Below are 13,057 nucleotides of genomic sequence, written 5' to 3'. Positions count from 1 at the left end.
AAAAAAAAAAAGAAAAAAAAAACGAGAATTAGAGAGAGGGGATAGAAAACGGTCGGATTGTTTTTAATTTAAAAGCGGGCCGATCGTAATTCTGTTTTCCTAGCGAACTAGCCGGGGCTGATGGTACATTCATTGCTATAGAATTTGATTTCGCAGAAAACGATAAATATTCAAGGGCACACACGGTCGAAACGCGTTTCGTTGCGCGCACGCTCACGTGCACACACGGCCGTGTAGAATGTTCCCATGTGGAATTTCATCGTTGAGAGCATTTTGCACTGTGACGGTACACGTATAGCGGCCGACTTCTCGACAATGAGTCAGAATGAATGATTTGCAAGCGTTGAAATGCATGAACGAGCAAGCCGAGCGCGACGTCCGATTGGACGGCTGCCTCTCCGTAGTCGCGCCCTCGCCATCCTGCACGAATTTATGGCTTCAAAGCGTCCCGATGCATCTACTCTGTGGCGTCAAATTGCTTTCCAGCGGTTTTTTAGCGTCCCCGCAACGTCCCCTGTATTGCGACACTTTTACGTTAAATCTAATTATATTTCGCCGACCGACGATAGTCTGTTTGATCGGTAGGGTAGGAGATGCGCGCGTTTGTCTTTTCTGTATTTTACCAGATTCTGTTCGTCTAGGCGAATGGAATATTTTTCTCTTCTTTTGTGAATTTTTTCTTCATATTTGTTTTTTTTTTCTTTTTTTATTTCACTTCTCGAGGGGTCTATTATGCGAAGAAGAATGCCAGAATACCAGCATATTGAGATAATTTGATTTTAGTATTATAGTCCACCGTTAGTGGAATATTGTTCAATGATTTTAAGAGTATTGTTCATAACGCGAAGTTTATACCTGTACTTACCAAAGAGAAAATAAGCGGAAAGATAATAGTTATTTTACCTTTTTTTTTTTTTTNTTTTAACTTTTTTTTTTTTTTTTTTTCAATGCTTTTCTAGCATTGTAGAATATTGAAACGAAATAAGAATTTTTCCTTTCTATTATTGTAAAAAACAAGAAGCGTTCAGTCAGTTTTATTAATATTCGAATAATTATTACTATGCACGAAGCTTTATGACTTTTGACGCAACGTAAATTGGTATTAATAAAATAAATGGAAAATAATCGGAATGCGAAAAAATAGAAATATTTTGTTTTATCTAATATCATCTTTATAATTATTCTAATAATTTTTTAATTACATATATAGAAATAATTTTGCGATAATTTGTCCGATTTTCTGTTTCGAAATGTGCAGGTCGATGTTTGTAAAAAAAAAAAAAAAAAGAAAAAGAAGAAACAAAAAAAAAAGGAAAAGAACGATCGCTGCATGAAGACTCGTTCCGACGGAAAATATTCAACGTGTAATTACACGGCCATTTCTACCGAAATAGTCGAGAGGTTATAGCGGTGCCATTCTCGAGTTTAGTGAAAATGATACTGCGTTGCGACACGCCGGCGATGCGCATGCTTTTCCTAATGTAATGAGAAGTGGCGCCTCTCTGCGAATGTATTCTTTCGCATAGTTTTCTTTTCAATTCGAATGTAACATCAAACACGTTAATTTAAGAATTTTGCATATCACGTGATGAAGGCATCATTCTTCAAATTTTCTTAACTTTTTTAAATTAGTATCGTTTCAATTTTAGTATTCGGATAATTAATGTTTTGATTTTATTATTATTAAGAGTAGGAATTTTTTTGAGGTTAAGACTTTTGAACGAATATCGAGTTTTTCGAAAGTATTTTTTGTAATTGGACATTATTCCTAGTTTGGAGGAATTTTCATTTCACTCTTAATTCGATGTTTATTAATGAAAAATAATTCATTCCCTTGAGGAATAATTTATCGAAATATATCAGTATATATATATATATATACGTAGATGATATATTTTTAGCATTTCTTGGCTTGGAAAATGAAGTTGGCAAGGGAAACGTTTGATACGTTGTTGCATTAATTTTATAACAAAGTAGTCTCTGATTTAATGAGGAGATGCTTTTAATGTTTGTAAAATGATCTTTGAAGGTGGTATAATTAGGATAGTGAAACATATATCTTGTGTTTTAATGAATTTATTTCAAATATTATAAAAATTACTTGGCAAAAAGTAGTATAGAAATATTTATTTAATTTATTTCTTTTTGAACGAAAATAATTTTCTCTGCCATTATTTTATTCATTTTTAACTGAAGGTTACATTTTTGAAATTTGAATGAAAAATAAATAAATACAATTAATATCAAGCGTTTAATTTAATACAAGGCAAAATTAAAACCCAAGCCTATTCAACGAATAACGAATATTTAGCGAGAAATAAATTTTTCTTGGAAAATTTATCATTTGCATTTCAATTATCCTTAAACATTTGACAACATGTGTATGTACTTACAATTTTCACTCACGTTATTTCTATACTTTTAACACAAGCCATATCGAAATTACTATTTAAATATTATATTGTTAACTTAGCATGGAATTAATATACATTTCAAACAACAGAAAAATTTTTCAGCAAATATTATTAAGAATTTAAATATATCTAAAATTGATAAAAAAAAAAAAATTAATCGTTGAAAAATTGTTAACCAACAATCTAAAATCTTAAATATAACGATCCAAAATTTTTAAAAAAATGTTAAACACGAATATTTGTCGCGTTTTACTAACGTACGTTGCTTCAAACAAATCAAAGAAATATTTGTCGAAAGGAATTATAAATTATTATAGACGACGAATGATAAACCATTTAAGAGAGGGAGAAATATATTGACAAGTGAAGAATCGTGAATAAATTGCTTCATTTCCATCCTTTCGAAAACGAGGAAAATACCTATGTTATTTATGAGTTAACATGATAAATTTCTGTTACTTGCAATATGAATATCAAATCGATGGGAGAGAGAGAGAGAGAGAAAAAAAAAGATTAACAGGAAATATAATACTTATACGAACCGGACGAATCGTTTCGAACTTTTATTTACTGCCGTATAAATTTCTCTTCAACGTTAAACTACTACATCCGAAATCCTATTATTCAAACTCTTCCGCGTGATACCCGGAACAATTAAACAGTCCATTCGTATTCGATCGTTGAAACGTATACCCGATACAGTTACAGCGAAAATCAATGTCTTGTATTATTTTTTCTTCTATCGTATTACGTATCAACTTTTCTTCTTTTTTTTTTTTTTTTTTTTTTTTTCCAACGAAAATTCAATTCAATCAAAGAGGGCACAATCACCAAACGATAACTTCCATTATTTGTATAGTTACGTAACGCTTAATCAAACTCTCGTATCATCCTATAGACGAATATTCGGATCTTCTTTTCGGAGAAATTAAAACACAATTATCAAGAAAAAGGAAAAAATTTAGAACACTACAATTTCCAATAATTACCTTTTCAAAATTAATTGATAATCATCCGGATAATTTCCCTTGTCACGGATATTTCCTCCCGAAATATGCTCGATCGTGAAATCAGATAACTTGTTATTTCATAGCCACTTAAATTCCCGAAAAGTGTAGGTGTATAGCGTGATGGCGCGTGTGCGCGCTCCCACCCACGCTCACGCTCACACTCGCTGCACCGAAACACATCGAATCCGCGCGCGCATGTGTGCGTATGCGCGCGTGTGTGTAGGTTCGAACTGATGCCCGCGAATCGCCGATCAATATCGCCATTGTTTTCCATTCAGCTGATAATACCGTTGGCTTTCGAAGTATGGCGTGTTCGGCTCTTATTGTGGAAGTTGCCTCGTTCAGCTCACTTCCACGAGGGAAATTTCACTTGTTTTAAATACTTAGCCCTCGAATCCGCCCTCTCTCCCCCCCTTCGCACCATTATATTTAAAACTCGCCAGAACTCTCTCTTCGAACGATTGACGATTCGCGATGTAATCTTAATCGCGGGGATGCGTCGTTTTCTCGATTATGAAGATATTTGGAAATTTTTGAAACTTTTGAAACGTCAAGGATTTCGACTTGCAAAAGCAAATCTTTCTCGAACGATTCCACCAAGTAAGAATTTAGAGAGTAAAAATTCGTACGATGCGTAGCGATGCGTGCGTTGAGATCCAATGGACGATGACATCATGGATAATTGTCGGATGAAATCACTGTTATTTGGGAAACTTGTAATGGAGATTTTTTAGAATTGCGACGAGCGTAAAGGATACAGGATCTGCTACTATCATTTTTTTTTTTTTTTTTTTTTTTTTTTTTTTTTTTTGAAACATCTTGATGAATACAACGTAAATACAAAAAAAATTGATGTGGAAAGCGCACAAATACATTTTCGAGCGTTTCGTCGATATTGGTGGAGGAGAAGGAAGAATTTTTGTCGAAGGGAAAATGGACGGTATAGCAGGTTGGGAATAGTCAAACCGGGGATAATCGATGATTGTCTAACACCTGTCACAGCGGTTCCACCGTGAAATACGTGTCAACCGTGGTGAATGCAGATCGATGGAAGGATCCATCGGTATCGGTGGAGGAGGAGGAGGAGGAGGCCTTGGGCTTTTATTGCTCCCGCAGACATAGAGGTTTTCCCTGCAAGTTATACATATATACCTTCCTTCTATGGCCACGCACAAAAGAACACAATTCTATAGGAGTATACCTACCATCCGACAATCTTCTTAAAAGGCTGGCAAGAGTCAAACAACATGGATAGATAAAAACCGTGCACCTGAGTTTTGATTTCACTGGGAAAACATTTCACATTTATTGTCGTCACGATCATATTGACTTTAATCCCCGATTGGTGTATACGTTACGCGAGAATTAAGGGAAGCTTCGATTGTTTCTTTTTGGTTTTTTATTTTTTTTTTTTCTTTTGATAATCAACGATGATCAGGAATTCAGTAATTCTTATTAATTATATATTTATCATTCAAATCTATTACATTTCTGCGTTAAAATCGACAAAAATAATATAATATTGGTATTTTCATATACAAATAGGATTATAATATTGAAGTAAACAATCGTTGGAAATTTTCTTTATACAATTTCTCGTATAAATAATTACAAATGGAAATAATTGCGATCATATTGATGATATGATATGTGACTTCGAGAGTTGGTTCTCGAGGGTCCATGCAATGCTGCCATCTTCAGTTAAAATATTCTAATATTTTTTTCATTTTTCAAGAGATGATTCGATATTTCGGTGCTCCACCTATATTTTACCTTTCAAGTAAAATTAAGTAAAACGCGTACAAAGTTTTTAGAAATCTAGAAACGGTAATTCAATTTATTTATCCTAAAAAGAACGACAGAAGAAAGAAAATGATAAAACTTTTTAGGCGGTCCAAAATGGTTAGATAGCGTAATTTAACCAAGAAGAGTAGGTTTATCCAAACTTTCGTTTACGTTACCAGCAATCAGTTAAGGAGTTAACCCGTAACTGGTAAGTTGGGAGTCTGATAGACTCCCTCAGCAATTTTATCTTTAGCAATAATTCAAGAAATACTCGCTGTGAGGCGTTGATCTTATTCCTCCTTTTCTATTAAAAAAAATACAATTAATCAATTTCTAAAAAGCATAAGCATAATCAGTTCGATTATTATATATAATTATCCCTAAATTTTTAATTTCTTTCTTCGAAAATGCCGGATCGATATTTAATTTCGATTCTACCAATCGTACCAAAAAATAAAACTCTGCAGAGGTAAAATATATGAAGAATCGTCCAATTTTTTCGATAAAATTTGCAATAAGTATCTTTCAAAAATTGTACTCGACATTTTTTTCCAATTTTCCCAATTCAGAAATTCATAAAGCAAGCGATTAAACTTTTCGTATTCCATCGATAAATGGTATTCGCAACACCGCCATTAAAAATAACGTTCAACTATCGTACGATTCAACGATCGATCCATTAATGAGCGAACTTTCGTAGCGAGCGAATCGGCTTCGAACTTACGGAATATACGGATACCCTAAAAGTTTCTTCAAGTTCGCCGATGCGTAAGAGAGTGTAGCATGGTCGCGCGAGTAGACGATACTGTGTCGTCCTCTCGCGTATACCAGATGCCCTGGAATGCAGGGATGCATATGCAAAAACGAACGAGAAGAAATATTTCTTGTCGGCAGGAAGACATCAGACCGCGTTGGAATTCGGCGCGGAGGTTTTAGAGCTGCACACATACACACACACACACACACACACACACACACACACACACACACACAGATGCGCGTATTCGCACAGTGAATGAGGAAGACGTCTTTCTCTTCGCTACTTGACTGGGTGAATTTCAAGATCCTTCTAAAGAATCCGTTTCTTCTTCGTTTTTTTTTTTTTTTTTTTTTCTATTTTTTTTTCGTACACACTACGCGTTCTATAGAATGCAAACGATACGACAACCGATGGAAACTCGTAAATATTGTCTCCCTCCTTTCCTCCCAAAGTGTATCAAAAATAACGCTTCCACCCAGCTCTAAAAATGTATTCCTCCCCTCCTTGTAATTTGGATCTTCTCCGTGCGTTCGCTTCGAGTTTCCCGTTTTCTACACCGCGTTCTTCACTCTCGCACTGTCCACACACCCGTCTCTTTTCGTGAATTCGTCTCGGCCGAAATTTGGATCGTGGCGCTTGTTGCGATTATTATTCTAACGATTATTATTATTATTATTTTTTTTTTTTATTCGAAAATTAGCTTCCATATGTAAATAATGTAGTAATGATTTGTAAGATAGGGGCAGCTTGTTTCTTTTTTTTCTTTATTTGAAGTTGCAATTTTCTTTCTTTTTGCAATTAAATTAATTTAGATTAAGGATTGTATTAACAGAGCAATTTTAATTTCAACTTCGCCTATAATATTTCACATATGTAAATAATTTGTAAATGTAAATAATTTTTTTTTATTCGAAAATTAGCTTCCATATGTAAATAATGTNGGGCAGCTTGTTTCTTTTTTTTCTTTATTTGAAGTTGCAATTTTCTTTCTTTTTGCAATTAAATCAATTTAGATTAAGGATTGTATTAACAGAGCAATTTTAATTTCAACTTCGCTTAAAACGTTTCAAATATGTAAATAATTTGTAAGATTCGTTTGGGGCAGCTTGTTTCTTTTTTTTTTCTTTTTTTGAAGTTGCGAATTTTCTTTCGTCAATTAAATTAATTTAGATTAAGGATATGTATTAACACAGCAATTTTAATTTCAACTTCGCCTAAAACGTTTCAAATAAATTTCATTTTCATCTTGCCAGGCATTTTTCGATCGCCTTGCTCCCAAAGTAATATCTCCTTACGATTATTATCGTTATCCATATTCGTATAATCTAAGGGGGTTGTTCGTTCACGGACGATGATATTTAAAAAAAAAAAGAAGAGTTTTTTTCATCGGTAACAATATCGAGACCGTTCCATCCACCATGTTGTATGCCCAAAATCCTTTTAGCTAATTTAATCGGTCTTAATTCCATTACAGGCAGCGACAACCCTTAAGCTCGTTGCCAGTTGGAGAGGTATGCTCGTTTTCATTCCGTTAATTTCAATTCCTCCTTTTTTCTCCCCCTCTCCCTCCCCTTTCCATTTTATTCACCCCCCTTTTTCCCTTCTCTTCCTTCCTTCCTTCCTTTCTTCCTTCCTTCCCTTCCCTTCCCTTCCCTTCCCTTCCCTTCCCTCGATCCATTCCATTCGATCCAACCCGCGTGAAGGAAAAATCGTGGAAGCAACGAGCAGCGGCTACGTGTGCAGCTCGAGTGACCTTCCACGCGTAATACACGGCCCCACACTGGACAGAAATACGTATCACTTATAAAAATTATATCTCGCTCGCTACCTATAGCAATTCTATATCACATCGAATTCACGTGTTGATTTACATTTTTTTTTTTTTTTTTTCACTTTGGATATGTTCATCCCGTACGATTCATCGAGATAATAAATTCGAGGGATGAAAGCTGTGATCTTATTTTATCGCTTGATCGATTTTTTCTTTCCAATCGAGACGAATTTACACTTTTTCCCTTACGCATTCGAAATGAAAGTAAATTCCTTTCGAAATTCGGATTCGTTCGATCATTTTCGATTCGATTTCTTCTTCTTCGAAAAAAAAAAAAAGAAATGTCTGAACGGGATAGACAGGACGGCGCGTGTAAGCCGAGCTTTGCGCGCGAAACAACGAGGCTGCGGAGCAATCGGGAGTAGCCGATCGGAAACGTTAAAAATGATTTTCCCTCTCCCTTCTTGCTCCCTTTTTGCCAGACCAGCCGGTACGGTAGACCGGGCGCTGGTTATTCGGATCACTGGTTGTTTACAATCGGGCGGGATCTCGGCGTTATGAAGTAGACACGCGACCGTGCTGGGTTCAAGGTGGATGCGCGCCTCGAAGGTGAAACGTCAAACTCTCGCGTGATCGGCGAGAGATCAAAGGGATGCAGCCATCCGTGGGATCCGATTAACGCGTATCAGTTTGTTCACGGGATGTAGACGTCGGTAGGTGGATAACGAGGCTGCCCCCCCAACTTTTAATATTTTTCTACTCTATTCTCTTTCTTTTCTTCTTCTTCTTCTTCTTCTTTTCTTAATAATCGCATCGAAAAGCTCTTTTCTCCAGAATAAAAAGAATTCACGTTTATATATATATATATATATTTTTTATACGAATTTTTCAACTTCTCGATTTCGTTTTGAAACGAAAAATTAAGATATCGAGAAATTTTTTAACAACATCCTACTAATTTCCAATCGTTAACTCGCGCTTAATTTCTATCGTTGTTCCCTATTAGATTGTTGCCAGGCTTGTTTCGATAAGGGTAAGGCTTCGTGAACTCGAAAACGGACAATTAGGTGTTCAGTGGCTCGTACGCGAATTCGATGCGGACGCATCGAAGGACGTCCTTCGAGAGGAGGGGATAAGGGGGAGGGAGGATGAGCAACGCTGTGGCGTCGGCGACGACGTCGACGTCGGCGATCACGAAAAGTCTGTGTGAGAGATATTGATTCGGTCGTCCCTCTTTTTCTGCGGTAGTCACGTGAAAGAAGTGGACGAAGCTCGAAGCCCCGCATTCGTGCACGTATATCGATTCGACCGGGAGAGAAAGAGAGAAAGAGCTTCGAGCCAAGTGTTTCGAGAGGCGAAACGGCGAAAAAACTGATCACCAGGTGAAAGATAACGAAACCAGGTATATCGATAATAAATGAACGCTCGATTCTTTCCATATCGTTGTTAATCCGTGTTTAGATTCGCGTGGTTATCGTGAAGAAAGAAGTTTTTCCTGCGTTGGTCGATTATTGTTAATCGATAAAAAAATTACTAGGAAATTACTAGAAGTATCTATTTTTTTTTTCCATTATATTAAGATAATTAAGCAATTCTTTCGTGATTATTCTCTCCAATGACGAGCCTCGTCGTTGAAATATATATATTGTTCGATCTTGATTGACAAACAAATTCCACGATTATCTTTTTTGCGAAATTTATCTAAATTATTCTTTCCTTGGAGCAAACTTTTTTAATAATCTTTTCCAACCTGTTTCGATCTCGTAATAAATTTTTTTCGTAATCCCAATATTTATAAACAGAATTGACATCGTGGCATGACACTTTGTCTTATTTTAGCACGGGAACATAGTAATTCATAAAGTCAATTATATCTTAATAATCGGCCGATTTGTATTCATTGATGATCACTGCGGTTGGTCATTGGAACGGAGAGGTCGTATCTGTTAACTTCGATTTCGTGTGGTTGTTCTATGTAGATCGCTCGATTATCAAATGAAACGGAACTTGCAAGTTTGCTCGCATGTCTGGAAATAGTATTCTGATACGTATTACGCCCGCCTTTCGGGAAAGATCCTTTCGTAATTCCTTCGATCGATAGAATAGACGTAGGCAGCTGGTAATTCTTCAATATAGCACACAGATCGTTGGACACGATTGTCTCGAGGAGCGATGATGAATTATTTTTTGAACAAACGAATAAAAACGAAACTTCTTATTGATTAAACGGATACATATATATATATATATAGTAGATAACCGAGGAATATGTATTCGTAGAAAAATTGTAAGATTATTTGAACGATCGCTTCTCGGATTTCAAATTGAAATGAGAGATCTTAATCGATTTGGATAGAGAATTCCGAGGAAAACGATTCACGGAAGATTAATTGATGGACCGAAGAAAATCAATTTGATTTCAGCAGAAGGGTTTTAATTTTTTTTTAAATTGAAGAATACCGAGAAAGGATTGTGGCTCGTCATATTGTGATATTTGTATATCGAGTATTAAATTCGCGTTATATGCAACGGCTTCCTTTTTTCCCGTTATTGCGTATCTTTCGAAACGATAAAGTTATTGTTTAATTATCGGACGATTGCAGTGGTCTCGATGGAAAAAGGTCGGATCGGTTATTGTTACCTTTGTTGTTGCATCGGTCTCGTTATTTTTAATAAAATATCTCTGTTTATTTGCCGGCAATTTCCATCCATGGTTTGATTCACTCGTTAAAAATCCCTTCATTAGTTTTCGAAAGTAAAAAGCGAACGATTATTATCAAAGAGGTTAAAAATAAAAAAAAAAAAAAAAAAAAAAAAAAAAAAAAAAAAAAAAAAAAGAAAAAAAGAATTGAACGAAAAGAGAGTTTGTATTTGCTCGTTTGCAGTAGGTTGAATCACATGCGAGCCTTTTTGTTTTCTGTCTAAAATTACCGCAAAAATAATAATTATAATTCGTAATTTCAAATCTTTGTTTAAAATTAGTACAGATATATTTGTGAGCTAGTTATTAGCAGTGAGTAGCTACTCGTGCAGTATTAGTATTATTAATATCGTTTGCTTGATATCCCATTGTGTTACGAAAATTAATCAAATTCCCCTTACTTTGATAAACAAAATGGAAAAAAAGAGGGGAGAGGAAGGAGGGAAGAAATGATCATTAAAAAACTTTTTAATTAGATCAGTAGATACGTCTGAACAGACGAGAATTTTTTCAAATGGAAGTCAAATTCCTTTTCACAACAAATATTCTTTATTTCAATCAACATACCATATGAAAATTCAACTTACGATTATTTATTTTGATAAAAACATCGTTCTCCCCCCCCTCCCTCCCTCTTTTTTTTTATACACGTATGTACAAAAATTCTCGAGTTCGAATTCTCGAATGGTAACTGTAATTCACGGGCTAAAGGGACCGATATCTTTCAACTGATTAAAAAATACGAGCGTCGATAAAATCCGTGGAAAAAAATCTTATCGATCGGGTGAGAAAAATTCGAGTTTGATTGGCGGTCAGGAATGGAATTTCGAGCGAGCGTTATTTCGGACGATTTCTTCGGCCGCGGCCGTGGAAATCCCCGTGAAAACAAACGGTTCGAACGAAAACGTTTTTCTTCCCGGCATTTTCTACCGGCCGTTGAACGGGCACATACGTCCCCATAACTCTTCTCGAGTAACATGAGAAACGAGTGGAACGCCTCGGGCCCGCTTTTCGTAAGCGGCTTACTTGCGCGACGGAAAATTGTTCCGCGCTACTCTTACTCCCCCCCTCTTACTCCCTCCCGACCCTCTTCCAACTTCTTTCTTTTTCTTTATATCTTAACTGTCTCCCTGCCTCGTACGCGCAAAGCGGATGCTCGAACTCGCCACGTTTGCGTTTGCCAAGCGTTCTCCATCGACGATCACGTGAATATTTCTCCAGATATCTATAAGAATCCAACGATTTCTCGAGTAGAATTTCGTATACATTGGATAAATAAAGTAAAAACGTTATGTTTCTTTTATTTGTTTTCCGATAATTTCGTGCAATATCGTGGAAGAATGTTCGTAATTTAGATAAAAATTGTCCGAGTTATACGAATACATGGGATAATTTAGTAGTAAAACTAACGAGATAACCGAGAATGTCCGAATCCCGAAGCGATCGCGCTTCGACTATTCTCGGTTAAGTTCGGCCGTTCGATCGAAGATAACCGAAAGATGATCGGCTTTACGATCGAGGCTTTCTAATTTACCGATGCTTATCGATTCGCAATTCCTAATTTACCGAAGTTAACCGAAAATAACCGAAAGATGATTCTAATTTATCGATATTGGTCAATGGATCGATTTAAAATAAACAGTTTACGCTAGATAGAAAGTTTTTTTTCTTCTAATAGAATTGCGAGGTTATCGCGTTCGCGTTCCAAATATAATTCCGTTATCTCTTTCCTTATGCGGAATAAAATTTCTCGTATTTTTCGAAAGACGATTTAACATATGTTTAAAAAAAAAAAAAAAGAAAAATGTTCAAATTTTCTTACACATTTTATATTAGCATTTTACTTATTCGAACATTTCCAATTATTACTATCCAATTAATCAATTATAAACGATTGTATGGATTCTCGATTAACGTGAAACCATATTGACCAAATTGTAGGAATATTTCCGAACGATGGTTCGGAATATTATAAGTACCTGTAATTATTCGTTAATTTGTAGACGAGTGCTAGAATGATTAAAATTATGGATTATTCCTGAGTCCATAAGTAAAGCGTTAAGTTTAATGACATTCAATATTCATTATTCACGAATTAGAATTTACAAGAAACTTTATGAATTTTAGTTCCATTAAATTTCAAATAACTTTTTTAATCGCTCACAAGAAAAGTTAGTCCAAATATCAAATTAAGTTTAAAAAAATTTATATTTTTATATTTTACCCCTTTTTATTTCACAACAATTCATAATACTTCTTACAACATATTCGATTCCAATCCTATTTTCCAATTGCCAGTCTTTCTTTCAAGTATTCCGTGAAATCCGCTTCGTCCACCCAACGTTATCGCGATAAGAATTATTACGCGTTCGAAGCGATAAGATTCCCTTATTAGTTCGAGATTAGTTTTGACCAAGATTGTCACGCGAATAGAACCATTTACCTCTGATTCCGATACCTCAGGATTATCTTAAAATCGCTCGCGGGATGGAAAAAAACCACGCGAAATCATTTTTTATGGATGAGACACGAGTTGGGAGAAGACAGCGTCAAACTACGATTTTTATATCGCGGTTATCTAATCTAATCAACGTTTCTTTTTCATTTTTTTTTTTT

At 35.4% G+C, this 13,057-nt stretch overlaps 1 protein-coding gene across 11 annotated transcripts in view; it reads left to right on the top strand.

Moving 5' to 3' along the window:
- LOC122713978 (AF4/FMR2 family member lilli-like) overlaps positions 1-13,057 on the top strand; it is a 446,526-nt gene that overhangs the window by 6,193 nt on the left and 427,276 nt on the right. The window contains exon 1 of one of the 11 annotated variants that reach the window (XM_043934892.1): positions 9,154-9,290. The exons of the other annotated variants lie outside the window; for them this stretch is intronic. The gene's annotated coding sequence lies outside the window, so the exon portion shown is untranslated. Of the gene's footprint in view, positions 1-9,153; positions 9,291-13,057 lie in introns of those variants that run through there. 11 annotated transcript variants of the gene reach the window in all.

Source organism: Apis laboriosa, unplaced genomic scaffold, assembly GCF_014066325.1.
Source record: "Apis laboriosa isolate Shangri-la unplaced genomic scaffold, ASM1406632v1 scaffold112_cov148, whole genome shotgun sequence".
Taxonomy (NCBI): domain Eukaryota; kingdom Metazoa; phylum Arthropoda; class Insecta; order Hymenoptera; family Apidae; genus Apis; species Apis laboriosa.
Note: the sequence above shows the minus strand (reverse complement) of the source record. Positions and strands in the feature narration are given on the sequence as shown.